Here is a 14,684-nt window from a genome sequence, read left to right as displayed (position 1 = left end):
TAGTTTGAAAACTCACTGCTTTTCCTTGAGAGCATTTTACAAAATTATGCGTATTGTCTCTTGAAAGAGAACCTACGGAAGTGATGCCCCACACATACACCCCAGCCTTCCTCCCTCCTCTCTGCCCCCTTCTTCTCGTCGATAGCATTTCTAAAGCGATGTTTACAGTTAACGCTAAGGAAAGTCAGGCTTTGTAGAAACTTCCTTCTTTGACATAAAGTTCCTCAATGTGCCTCGGAATGTGGCTTTTGTCTGTTCCATTTTGCACAGAACTTGGAACATTTGGAAAGCTGTATCAGAACAATAAAATCCTGAATGGACATGAACTGGCATGCTCCCAATACAAGGTGTTGTGCAGGGGGCGAGACTATCATAGCATATGATGAAATGGTGCGTGGAAGCTTTTGCCAAAATACAATGGTTAGTCTTCAAGCTGCCACAAGTTTTTTTGTTGACTTTGCTGCAGCAGACTAACCCAGCTACCCAGTTCAGAGGGTGTTGGAATCCTAGAAGCTAAGATCCAAAGTTGGGACAAGCACTCTTTGGTGAGAAAAACCAAGCAGAGATTTAAAGTCACATAATATGCAGCAAAGTAAAGAGTGGAAATATAGGCTGTTAGACCTTTAAAATATGCCCTTTCAGGGAGCCCCAAAATGCCCCATTTCCAAGCTATCCCACTTCTCCAGCACAGAGATAGACCAATTCTTATTTTTGCAGTATTAGTGAGGGTAGCTCAGGTAAGTGCTGTATCTCTGAATCATCCACCTTGACCAGAGGACACCCAGACTCATCACCAAGTGCACCAACTATGATCACTCCAGGACAGGAATTGTCAAAGTGCATTGGTAACCTCAAGACTTCATCACTGCAATGTGTGCTGCAACGCCGGATCTAGGGCAATGCAGACAGTTCCCCTGCAAAAAAACTATACATTCTAAAAAACAGACTAACATTGCATTTCACGGGTGATATTACTTCCACTGTACTTTCTCTTAAGTGAAGGTGCACTTACATTACACTTCCTAAATAGGAACAGTTAGGCTGCACTCTTCAAATTATTCTTCCCCTTGACCTTTGCAGCCCTGATTTATTAGGTTATAAAAGTCTCACAGAATAAAATTACATTTCCCCAGATACTTTCCATACTGCAAGCAAGTGAACATAATTTACAATCCCTTGTACAAAGCTGATATTTAGATCCATCAGCACTGAAGCTGTGTACGTGCTGCTAAAATAGCCCAAGACTTCCACAGTATACAATGCATAAGTTTTATAGGATGCCTCTGTCAATATAAATCATATTTTACTGATGGAGGGATAGCCCTGCTTCATCGTGCATTCTTTACATGGGTGTCTGGTGCCTTCTGGAAGCACAAAATTCTAGCCTGTTTCCGCTCAAGCTCTTCCACCTGTCAGCAGCTTTATACTCAACACATACGGAAGGCTCACATGTAAAACACTTCTTCCAGTGAAGACTTAAGAAACAAAAAACAGTGTTCTTCTTCTGCATAAGTCATCCCTATTTCTGACCTCTGGTGGGCTAAAAAGGATATGATAACGTGCAGTAAAATAATTATACAAAAATTAAGTTGGCTGCCTGACTAATTGGGAGCACAGTTTTAGCAAACTACATTTTAAAATCTAACTTATTGCAGTCCTGCTTTAATTACTTAACGAGTGCCTTCTACTGTCAAAAGGTGGTCTTTAAAAACATCCACTTGTGAATTCTTCTAAATGTAACAAATGGTGCAAACAAAACCCCAAGGAGCTTCTGGCAGTTCCCTCAGTGCGAGAAGCAAAACTACAGGGAATCAGGCAGAGGGCCTTCTCGGTGGTGGCGCCGCCCTGTGGAACGCCCTCCCTTCAGATGTGAAGGAAATAAGCAGCTATCCTATCTTTAAAAGACATCTGAAGGCAGCCCTGTTTAGGGAAGTTTTTAATATTTAATATTTAATGCTGTATTGTTTTTAACACTTGATTGGAAGCCGCCCAGAGTGGCTGGGGAGACTCATCCAGATAGGCGGGGTATAAATAATAAATTATTATTATTATTATTATTATTATTATTATCATCATCATCATCATCATCATCAAAGATCTCAGAAGGCAGGAAGGAATATGAGGGAATACAGTCTTTCAGATCATAGAATCATAGAATCATAGAATCATAGAATCATAGAGTTGGAAGAGACCACAAGGGCCATCGAGTCCAACCCCCTGCCAAGCAGGAAACACCATCAGAGCACTCCTGACATATGGTTGTCAAGCCTCTGCTTAAAGACCTCCAAAGATAGCTTGGACCTAAGCCATTTAGGGCTTTATAGGTCATAATCAGCACTTTGAATTGTGCCGGGAAAGAGGCCAATAGGCCAGTGAAGCCAGTTGTAACAAGTATAACCAGCCCCAGTCAACAATCTGGCCACAGCTCTTTGAGCTAGCTGAAGTTTCTGGCAGCCCCACGCAGAGCACATTACGGTAATCCAAACAGGATGTAGCTACGGCATGTGTCACTTTGGCCAAATCAGACATCTCTGTATGAAATGAGTCTAGTTTTCAGTCATGATTAAAACCTCAGTCAGCCAATCCTTGGCAAGCGACACAAGGCGAAGGCTCAAACCCCACCCCATATTAAGAAAAATTGTCTGGGACTGAGCTCAGTATTTCCACACTTCTTCAGCTTTTCCTGGTGGAAAAACACCATCAGAGTACAACTACCATCCCACCAAGAAAAACCCTTAGTGTTACTTTATGGTTCACTAGAGGCAGAATCATAATACCTCAGGTGTTTTGGAAAACGCCTTGGCGACTTACATTTTCTAATCCTCTAATAGAAATGCATTTAAATTGAACAAGTGAATGCTGAAATAAAGATTTTAACTGAATGTGAGATACAGACAATAATTCCCTTTTATATTGCTGTCATCTTTATTTATCATTCTCTCTGCTGGTGAACTTGAGTGACTGGGTGCCAGCAAGTCTGGAAGTAAAACCAGGCCAAGAGTTTCTACTACGGAAGTTGAGCTAACAGAAGACGTAGTGAAACTGTTGGCCACAAACGTCTTCCTCCACACTAGGCTTCCTGCACCTGTGACTCACACCACCAACGTTTTCCTCTTAAACAGAACATCAGTGAAGAGAGGCTCTTTGCTTGGCTGGAGACGGAAAAAGAGGAGAGAAATTCTCACACTTCTGAAAAGTCTCATATCGGAAGCCAGACCATTATGCATGCCTGATCAGATGCCATTGTGGGTGCCACCACCCTCTGGGTATAGACACTGACATCCATGTCACCCTAAGATCAGTAGCAGTGTGCATGCAGGCACTGTTCTCTTCGTGCACAACGTGTTGCCATGGGGGAGATCATGTGAGCTGCCTCAGTTAACACAGGAAGATAAGAAGAACCTGCTAGATCAGGCCAGTGGAGCATCAATGCAGGATGCTGTTCTCACAGAGGGCATCCAGCTGCCTGTGGGAATCCTTCAAGCAGGATCCAAGCACACAAGCATGCTCTCCTCCTGGGGTCCACAGCAAATGGTGTTTGAAAGCATTTCTACCCCCATCCATAGTTCTCTCTTCCATTAATTTTTCCTATCCTGTTCGAAAGCCATCCACGTTGGCCATCACTGCATTGCTTGAAGAATTACTTTATTTCTTGGGATATCCACAAGTTTTATTATGAGAGGGAGAAAAACATTTCTTTATCTGCTTTCTCCATGCCATTCATAATTTTATAAATTATATTACTTGCATTCTCTGTAGATTAAAAAGTCTGAAAAGCTGGGGGGGTGGGCTCCTGTTGTTATTCTGTCTCTCACAGCTACAATAGACCTACCATTAAAATTATGGACTGGTCATTTCTTTGTCAGAGGACAAACGGGCAAATTTAGCAGGGGATCAAATACTCCCCTCCCCCACTGTATTTACCACACCTTCCAGCTGTTGATTGGAGAGACCTCAGCATTGACACGGAAGTCACCTCCAAACTGAGGAGATCCCAACCCCCAGACTACCTTGGTCAAGCAGTCAGTAGGGCAGTAGGATATCCCTTATGATCAGACACTCAATAAATGTTGACTGTGACAGAAAGCTCATTTCTCTTCCTAGCTTCTGTAAAAACAAAACTTCTCCTCCTCTTCCAGCTGCACTTCACTCATGCCTTGTTTGGAGTTGGACCATCCATGAGGTGGACTCAGGCAGCGGAATCCAAGGGGGGCTGCCATGGGGGCCGCCACTGCCACCGCAGAAGTGGGGGAAGCAGTGGTGGCTTCTAGCTTCTGACGAGGTCCTGTGAGAGCCCCACAAGATTTAGCCAGAACCTGGAAGCTGTTTATGCCACACAACTCTAGTAAGCAAGGCTTTGGCAGGGCCCCTTCCTGTTTCAGCACAGGCAGGGAAATGGGGCAGGCCACCTCTGCCATGAACGCTGCACCGAGAAACCAGCTGGACCAGAGCTGGACCCTCTGACTCATCCAAATTTGTCTCTTATAATCAGGTCTCCTCCTTCCAGGATCAAGTCCCGGATTATTGTTGTTTTGTTAGTTGCCAACAAAATAGGTGAAGCAGTTGCAGTTTGGGGAAGCCGTCCGTTTCCCCTCTCTCCTGCGTGGTTTGACCTACAATAGTTCCCCTTGTCAGGACGTATTTCCTATGCTGAGAAACTGCCATCCCCCACCTTCACTGCCAATTATAGGCGTTGCCAGCATATACCAACCCTCTCTGCAGCCATTCTGGGCCACCTTTCTCAGATTGTGGGCTGCTTCCTTGACACCCCTAAAGAAAACAGGTTGTTTGCTTGGCTAAATAAGTCTGGCCAGTACCAATACTGGCAATGTACACAGTCCAAATGAGTGCAGTTCCCTATTGCCTACACTAATTGGCAGCAGCCACCAAACCGACTGGGAGCAACCACCAGATGAAAATAGTATTGACTACACTAACTGGGAACAACCGCTATATAAAAAAACCCAGAGACAGTTCAGCCTCAGGATCCTCTGATTTATCAATGAAATAAACCTCAACATGACACCTGTGTCTTTGCCTGACTAAATAGCTGAGGGGGGGGGGGCTAGCTCTAAAGTAAATCAGTTCTAAGCAATTCCTCTACCAAAAACTGACCCTCGTATATGCCGACACCAAACACAAGGAATCGCAAGGTCCCCAAAACAGCAGCCAGACACAAATAACGCTCAGCATCTTTCCACCACTATCAGTACAATGAATGGGCTGGATCACTCGCTCCTCCGCACGGCCTTTAACTTTTTATGTAGCGTGTTAAAATATTAGTTACCTGCTTCTCTGTCTGCTAACTACCTAAGCTAAGGTAGCTAAGCCACAAGTTAAACTCCCTTGGCCCCCAATAAAATCAGCACTCGCCAGCCAAGCCAAGACTCTGGGAGGGGCGGAAAGGGGGTGCTGATGTGCCAGAAGGCCAGGCCCACGTGGGGGATCCGGGGGGGCTCTAGCTCCCACCAAGTGGTCCAACAGAATGGGGGAGAGGAAGGAGATCGAGGAAGAATGAACCGAGCCCACGACCCGGGATCAAGCCTCGCCCAAAGCGCAAACAAACGTGGAGAAGCGAAATGGCACTCTAACCTGCGGTTCAACCTCTTCACACGCGCGCGCAAAAAGAGGTGCGGTGGGGGGCAAACTGCCTTCAAACACTCGGCGTGGAGGAGGCAAGGGCCAAGATGAGCAAGTTGCCCAGACCTTCTGAAGCGCACAGACACAACCATAAGGCAGTCGGCTGGCAGAGAGAAAACCGGGACCTTAAGCTCAAGCACACAGGTGCAGCCAGCCGGCGCAAGGAGAAGCGCTGCGAGGAAGAAGAAGGCACAAAACAGCAGTGGCGTAGCGTGGGTTGTCAGCACCCGGGGCAAGGCAAGTCATTTGCGCCCCCTAACCCGTGGATTTGCGCCCCCTAACCCGTGGATTTGCGCCCCCTAACCCTAACCCCCAGATGTTGCGCCTGGTGCGGCCGGCCCCCCCCTGCACCCCCCACGCTACGCCACTGCAAAACAGCAAGCGCACCCGCGCGCGCCGAGCATCGCAGGTTCTCCAGGACCCAATGCAGAGAGGCACCGCCAAGCAGCAAAAGACCCGCGACCCCAGGGACGGGGTGGGACTGAGGACGCGCCGAGGAAGGGGTCGGGGAGCCGCCCGGGCGCACGAAGAAGGCGCCTCGGAATTCGTCCTTTTCAAGCCCAGGACCCAACCCGGCCGGCGCAAGGACGGGTCACTCAGGGTCACTCACCCACCGCGGGAACTTCAGCTGCGCGCTCCTGCCTGGTTTGTAGGCTGGACTCGAGGCGCGTGGATGCTCCAAGCGGGAGACGGAGGGGAGAGGCTGCGCAGGCAGGGAACTCCGGGCTGCTGGATCCAACGCAAAACCAAAAGGCTCGATCCAATGCAAGAGAGGATCACCGCGCAGGATCCAGCGATGAAGGGCAAGAATCCAGCGTCGCCCTGCGGCCGCGCCAAAGTTAAATTTCCCACGCTCACGCCCCCTACCGGCGCAGATTAGCCTCCTGCCAGGAGGCAGGAGGGGGTCGCCAACTCCCCGCGCCGGATCACTGCAGGGTCCCGGGGAGCGGACTTTGGGGGAGCCGTCCGTTCCCCCTTTCTCCTGCGTGGTTTGACCTACAACAGTTCCTCTGTTGTACAACATTTCCTATGCTGAGAAACTGTGCCATCCTCTACCTTCCCTGCCAATTCTATACAATTCTATACTAGGCTTTGCCAGCATCTGCCAGCCCTCTCTGCATCCGTTCTCTCCCACCTTTCTCAGTTTGTGGGCTGCTTCCTTGACCCCCCCCCTAAAGCCAGCGCTTTGGTCACTTGCTGAGCAACTCTGGCCAGGACCCATGCTGGCAAGGTACACAGTCCAACTATCCTACAGTCAGATCTCTTGGTTTTAACATAATTCCTTAATCTCAACACAGCAGACACCAGCGACTACAGAGAGAAGAATTTTTGCTTTAAGACGAAATCAAAATGTTTTCTTATGCTGTGCCTTTACCGGTGAGCATAGGAAAATAAGACATTCTTAGGACAGCTATTAATAGTTTGATTTTTCCCCGGGGGAGAAATATTTATTTAATAAATTAAGTCCAGCTGACATCAACCATATTTAGACCTTAACTCTCACGATGGGGAGGAAGCAAAAAAAGAAGCACACACTCAACAGTACTGCCCAAATTATGAACATTAACTTGTAAACAGCACCTGCCATTCAGATCTTTCTTCTAACCTGATCTCGTTTTTTGACAGAATTACAAGCCTGGTAGATGAAGGGAACGCAGTGGATGTAGCCTACCTTGATTTCAGCAAGGCATTTGACAAGGTGCCCCATGATATTCTTGTAAAGAAGCTGGTAAAATGCGGTCTTGACTATGCTACCACTCAGTGGATTTGTAACTGGCTGACTGACCGAACCCAAAGGGTGCTCATCAATGGTTCCTCTTCATCCTGGAGAAGAGTGACTAGTGGGGTGCCACAGGGTTCTGTCTTGGGCCCCGTCTTATTCAACATCTTTATCAACGACTTGGATGATGGACTCAAGGGCATCCTGATCAAATTTGCAGATGACACCAAACTGGGAGGGGTGGCTAACACCCCAGAGGACAGGATCACACTTCAAAACGACCTGGACAGATTAGAGAACTGGGCCAAAACAAACAAGATGAATTTTAACAGGGAGAAATGTAAAGTATTGCACTTGGGCAAAAAAAATGAGAGGCACAAATACAAGATGGGTGACACCTGGCTTGAGAGCAGTACATGTGAAAAGGATCTAGGAGTCTTGGTTGACCACAAACTTGACATGAGCCAACAGTGTGACGCGGCAGCTAAAAAAGCCAGTGCAATTCTGGGCTGCATCAATAGGAGTATAGCATCTAGATCAAGGGAAGTAATAGTGCCACTGTATTCTGCTCTGGTCAGACCTCACCTGGAGTACTGTGTCCAGTTCTGGGCACCACAGTTCAAGAAGGACACTGACAAACTGGAACGTGTCCAGAGGAGGGCAACCAAAATGGTCAAAGGCCTGGAAACGATGCCTTATGAGGAACGGCTAAGGGAGCTGGGCATGTTTAGCCTGGAGAAGAGGAGGTTAAGGGGTGATATGATAGCCATGTTCAAATATATAAAAGGATGTCACATAGAGGAGGGAGAAAGGTTGTTTTCTGCTGCTCCAGAGAAGCGGACACGGAGCAATGGTTCCAAACTACAAGAAAGAAGATTCCACCTAAACATGAGGAAGAACTTCCTGACAGTAAGAGCTGTTTGACAGTGGAATTTGCTGCCAAGGAGTGTGGTGGAGTCTCCTTCTTTGGAGGTCTTTAAGCAGAGGCTTGACAACCATATGTCAGGAGTGCTCTGATGGTGTTTCCTGCTTGGCAGGGGGTTGGACTCGATGGCCCTTGTGGTCTCTTCCAACTCTATGATTCTATGATTCTATGATTCTGCCTATAATGATGAGACTTTTATACAAAGGAAGGTGCTGCCTCCAGCCACTGTGTGTGTGTTGTTGCTGTTTAGTCGTTTAGTCGTGTCAGACTCTTCGTGACCCCCTGGACCAGAGCACGCCAGGCACGCCTGTCTTCCACTGCCTCCCGCAGTGTAATACTACTCGATTCAGCTGAAGCCTTGTCCATCTCCAGCTTTATTAATACGAATACTACATTTTCCATGGACATAGCATTGTAGGATTTCTTTATTTCTGTTTCATCTTACAAGGAGCTTACAAGTTTCAACTAGTGCCAGAGACAGATTCAAGTAACTATGGGATTTTACATTTTCAACTTGTAGTAATATACTGTACAGTTACTGATTCTCACTTGCATGCATGAAAGGGTTAACCAGAGCCGGAAATGATCTCAGTTACCATGAGAGCAATGAAGCAGGCTCAATGAAATTAGAAGGGCCCCTGTGGGTGATCTAGTCCAACCCCCTGCAATGCAATAATCTCAATTAAAGCGTCCATGACAGGTGTCCATCCAGCCACTGCTTAAAAACTTCCAAGGAAGGAGATCCCTTTGACATTTAATATGAATCTCCATGTCTCAACATAACAGAGAACAACTAGCTATACATAAAGGTAAAGGGACCCCTGACCATTAGGTCCAGTCATGGCCGACTCTGGGGTTGCGGCACTCATCTCGCTTTATTGGCCGAGGGTCATGTGGCCAGCATGACTAAACCGCTTCTGGCGAACCAGAGCAGCGCACGGAAACACTATTTACCTTCCCGCCGGAGTGGTACCTATTTATCTACTCGCACTTTGACGTGCTTTCAAACTGCTAGGTGGGCAGGATAGCAGGATAGGCAGGATACATATGCAGAGGTTATACTCCACAGTTGCAGTTTATTACAGGCTGCTTCACTTGGAACAGAGATTTCTAAACCACAGGCTTAGTCTCTCAGGTTTGGGATGGTTAACTCCTAAATGATACTTTGGCACATTCTCCAACCACTCGCAAAGAATTCAGGAAACTCATGCAGAGTTACAGTTCCCAGCACCCTTAACAAATGGTGCTTTTAAATGTCTGGTGTTCTGTACTAGGAAACCCTCCGAGTGAAGTCCCTATGACGGTTGGACAGCGCCTTCTTTGCCTCCTTCCGGCAACTCCTGCAGCCAAGCTGGTGCCAGATGTATTACAGTGGTACCTCGGGTTACAGACGCTTCAGGTTACAGACTCCACTAACCCAGAAATAGTACCTTGGGTTAAGAACTTTGCTTTAGGATGAGAACAGAAATCACGCAGCAGGAGGCCCATTAGCTAAAGTTGGTACCTCAGGTTAAGAACAGTTTCAGGTTAAGAACGGACCTCCAGAATGAATTAAGTTCTTAACCCAAGGTACCACTGTACTCTGCTTTCCTTTGGGCAACATCAGCCAGGCCAAGAGGGTGGTCTTGTCATTTGGGCAGCCCAGGACCTCCAGACACACTTCCCAGGCTTGCACCCCAGGGAGGTCACTTTGGTGCTGCTAACACAACGGTTTGACTCCTCCCCCCCAAAAGAGTCACTCCGTTCTCTTTTGAGACAGATGGACATCAACAGCAACAATATTTATAGACATCCTGGATTCTGCAAGTTATAAATCCAAGAATGGTACCAAAAGTGGTTGAGTGCAAGTTGGACTGACTGCACTAAGCAACGAGGAAGGTGGAAGACGTACCAGGGAGAGAGGGAGATAAATAAATAAAAAGATGAAGCAACTCAGAACTCCAGAACAACTCATTCTCTCCAGAAATGTAGCAGAGAGGTAGAAATTCTTATAAATATTGCTAGGTATTAGATTTCTTTAACAGGTTACAACTGAGTGAAAAACACCAAGCTAATTATGAGATTGCATGACAGAGATTCCAGGCATATTACCCTCCAAAATAAAATGGATGGATTTGAATACTTTATCAACATATCTTGGACTGGGTGTGTCTATACCACCCAATGACAGTGATGTAATCAACGAGGGCACAATTACTGCTACCGTAGTTGAAAACTTTTGGGTGTATAGAAAATAAGATTAACTATGTGTCTTCCTGAGCCATGGCAAAACTGGCTGGTTGTGTGATGAAATTTCATCTATCAAAGCAATTACTGCTGCTGTGGGCAGGACTTTTAATCAGTCTCATTGCCTTTCACTCCCATATGATCCTATGAACTGTGATCACAATTAGACAGCTGGCAGCAGTCGATGGAAGTGGTGCAGAACAGACACCTCCCAAACAGCCCGCAGCTGCTCCATGCAGAAATTGGGGTGGTACTTGTGCACATGCCATGCAAAGGAAAATATTGAGAATCCATTTTGAATCTTTCAATTGATTGGGGGGGCAGTAGTAGAAGATGCAGATGGCGCTGTGGGTTAAACCACAGAGCCTAGGGCTTGTCGATCAGAAGGTCGGCGGTTCAAATCCCCGCGCCGGGGTGAGCTCCCATTGCTCGGTTCCTGCTCCTGCCAACCTAGCAGTTCGAAAGCACGTCAAGTGCAAGTAGATAAATAGGTACCGCTCCAGAGGGAAGGTAAACAGCGTTTCTGTGCGCTGCTCTGGTTTGCTGGCCACATGACCTGGAAGCTGTACGCCAGCTCTCTCGGCCAATAAAGCGAGATGAGCGCCACAACCCCAGAGTCGGCCACGACTGGACCTAATGGTCAGGGGTCCCTTTACCTTTACCTTTACCTAGAAGAAAATTGGAGGGTTTCTTTTAGCACATTATTCCAGAATACTAACTGAATAATGGACGATGACATGTGGCAGCATGCAAAAAAAGCAACATACATACACACACACACACACACACACACACACACACACCACAACTATATCACTCTAAACAGTTAGTGTGGAGAAAGGCTCATTGTCTGTGTCAGCCCAGCCTGGTCTCCTCTGTCTGGGAATTGACTCTCCAGCACAAGCTCTTCCCAGATCCTGCTCCTTGAACCTCCTTTAAATAGAGATATTTGCAGCCGGCAACATGTGTGCTCTGCTGCTGACGTATGGCAGGAGTACATTCCAGTCTCCCTTCCCAGGCGAGAATACATCCAGATTACAAAGAATTAAAAGGTACTTTCCAAGTTTCAGCAGAGAGATAATAGCATTGGGGAGAAGGAGGGAGAAGGAGAAAGTCCCGTGTTTTCCACGCTTTTTTCTATACTCAGTTTCAATTACTCAAGATGGCTGTAAAGAAACTAACGTGAAGGTTGCACGAATAAGTTCAGGTACTTTGCATTGAGATAAAGAACCAATTTGTTCTTCCCTTCCAATTAGTCAAGGTGGAGGAAATCTCATTTGCAGTGCTGTGGTATGAATTTGAAGAGTGAACCTGATTCACAGCAAAAAATAAAGATTAAAGCACAATATGACTTCACGGACCTGGAATGCAAGAATTCCACCAACATACTTTACTTGAGAACGCTGGCATAACTTCTTCTTGGAACTCAGACATTTGCTATTAAAGGCCCTTGACGTTCCCATCTAGTGTTTGTCCGGAAGCCCAGCTTGCTCTCTCTCTTTCTCTCTCTCTCAGTTCATGTCCCTATTTTTACTCTTATCTTCCCTCTCACCTGGGTCCTAAATGCTTCAACTTCTTTCTTTAAATATTTAATCAGGATCAACTATGCAAATGAGTTCCAGAACAGCAGGAGTGGGGGAATCTCAACCACGTAAATCTGTTACAATAAAACAAAAGAGAATCCTGAAGCACCTTTCAAAGCCCTGCTAATTAATGACTAACTTACAGGTACTTATAGAGTCTGGGGCACTTTTCAATCAAACATATAGTATATTTAATGCTCATAAATTTAAAACAAAATGAAAACGTTTTGGTTCTTTTCTTGCATAATTTACAAGCAAAGAGGTTGACTTGGCAATCTAGTCCCTTATGACACCCCTTGTGTACATATCATCAGATGTGCCTTTATCTACTATGTTTATTCCGTACTTTCTATCAAAAACAGTCAAAAGGTTTAATAATACCGAAGACGAAGCACTCCCTGTTTGAACTATAGCCAGAGACCAAGCCTGAATGTTCCTCCTTAATGGGGAAATGGAGACCTAGCAATAAACCTTCTGTTCTCACATGAGTGTAAATGACAAGTTTCCCGACCAGCTACATTTCGCCTCTCCTGATAAGAACATCAGCACTGTCCTGCTTACTCAGACCAGCTAGCCTAGCTTTTTGTTTTCAAATACTAGCCAGTCAAAAGTGCCTGGTCACTCACAAGCAGGACGCAACACAATCGTGTCCCCTCTGTTGCTGAACCCCACCCACCTGCAAGATTGACTGCCCCCGTACATGGAGCTGTGTTTAACTATCCTGCGCCATGCATTTGTCTGCCTATGTGAACATCATCGGAGAGAGAGGACATCTCCACATCTCATGGTAGTAACCCCCCTCGAGTTAGTTGCATGTTGCACAAAGTTGTACTCCTTGTGCTATTATTCCCCATCCAATCATGATGAAGAAACGCAGTTTCACTGACTGTTCTCAGATCTTGCACGCAAAGCTTTTAACCCTCCAGAGAGCTTTCTCCAGCAGATGTGTGCCTCTTCCACAGTGCAAGAAAAGTCACTGAAGGGCCACAACTTCTTCCCACTCTCACCCTCCTGTCCAGAAGGGACGGCATCTCAAAGGCTACACAGCAGCTAGGCACCCCCCCCTCTCCTCCTTTATTCCAGCTTCAAGCTTTCAAGTAAAGTCTCACCAAACCCTTGCCAGCTGCCTTCAGAAAATAAAGGCTTACCTTCCAAAGTGATGGGCTCTCTTGAGATGGGCACTTCTGGCAGGTGCCAGATGCTTTCAGAACAGACAGCAACTGTTTCTCTAAGTAGCCTCTTTGCCATTTCTCCAAAAAGGAAAAAGCTCCACTCCCAGATAGTGGAGTTGTCATCATTTCCAAGCCCCTTCTAGCCACACCTCTCCCTTTCTTTTTCTTTCCAGCTCAAGTCCTGCTTGCCAGAAAAAAATAAATAATACAAGCTGGCCGCTAAGCTCACAGTTGTTATTGTTATGTGCTTTGTAGGGGAGGCTCTGCACTAGCATCTCCTGCGCCTATGAAAGCAACACAGAGAGTTTTCCACTACTCACCAATGCTTTCAGCTCATCAGTCCAGCAGGTGATTAATTCATCAGCAAATACGGATTAGTGGGTTTTGTTGAGAGCGAGTCCCTGCAAAAAAAAAAAATGCTTTAAGGCCTCTCCCAATGCTTACAGACATTTACTAGGAAATTGTAATATGACACTCGGCTGTAAGCATTCCAAACAAAATCTCCAGCCTTTCCTTCCTCAGTTCCTTGCAAATTAAGAGCACCACTGAAGGCAAAGAAAGCTTCATGAGAAATGATGAACTTGGAAACCAAGCCTGTTCTCCCAGCAGCAAAATATCAATTCTTGAGGGGGTACGACTCTAATGCTCTCAGGAATCCCTGCCAGGTAACAGGTTAATTGGATCTGTTTACAGTAAACAGGTTAATTAGGAGCAGGGCTTTTTTTTCCAGCTGGAGCTCAGCTCCAGCTCCTCTCAGGTATGTGCCATTACCATTCTAAGAGAGCAAGGAAGAAGTTCGTGGTGGGCTCCAGCCTCTCTTTTTCTAGACAAATGGCCCTGATTAGGACTATTTACAGAGATAGCTACTTTAAAGGTCTTCTCTGCCTTTGAAGTGGGGAGCTTACAGTGCTGAGAGAGATACGTAATTTCTGCACAAACCTCTCACAATATGGCTAATAAGGCAGTCCATTTATCACCAAGTAATTAATAATACCGCTTAGGGTTTATGTTGCGTATTTCAAGGGTTCAAAATGCTTCACATACTTAGGAATCCTGACAGCAGCCCTGAAAGGCAGAGAAGTATTCTCCTCATATTGAAAATTGGGGTTGTGGTCAAGTAAGAATTGCCCAAGACCACCTCATGACCACCTTTAAAGCCCTAAACGGCTTCAGCCCTGTATACCTGAAGGAATATCTCCACGGGGGTCCAGCTCCGAGGGCCTTCTGGTGGTTCTCTCACTGCGAGTAGTGAAGCCACAGAGAACCAGGCAGAGGGCCTGCCAGGGGGGCCATGGCCTCGGGTGTGGATTTTCGAGGGGCGTTGCTACGCATGGCCCAGCCGGTGCTCCTCATCTGGCGTCAGTGGGACCAATGCTCACAGAGAGGAGCAGCAGGCGCGGCCACTCTGTGTGCACTGA

At 46.5% G+C, this 14,684-nt stretch overlaps 1 protein-coding gene across 5 annotated transcripts in view; it reads right to left on the bottom strand.

Annotated features, from left to right (window-relative positions):
- Positions 1 to 13,685, bottom strand: part of A4GALT (alpha 1,4-galactosyltransferase (P1PK blood group)) — a 77,422-nt gene extending 63,737 nt beyond the window's left edge. Inside the window, exons 1-2 of one of the 5 annotated variants that reach the window (XM_081861021.1) lie at positions 13,587 to 13,616; positions 13,243 to 13,447 (exon numbers count right to left, since the gene is read on the bottom strand). The gene's annotated coding sequence lies outside the window, so the exon portion shown is untranslated. The other 4 variants (XM_081861022.1, XM_081861020.1, XM_081861024.1 and 1 more) reach the window with 4 other exon arrangements.
- Between the last annotated feature and the right edge of the window lie 999 nt (positions 13,686 to 14,684).

The sequence above is a fragment of the Podarcis erhardii genome, assembly GCF_964252035.2.
Source record: "Podarcis erhardii genome assembly, chromosome: 5".
Taxonomy (NCBI): Eukaryota; Metazoa; Chordata; class Lepidosauria; order Squamata; family Lacertidae; genus Podarcis; species Podarcis erhardii.
This window is presented reverse-complemented; position numbering and strand designations above follow the sequence as displayed.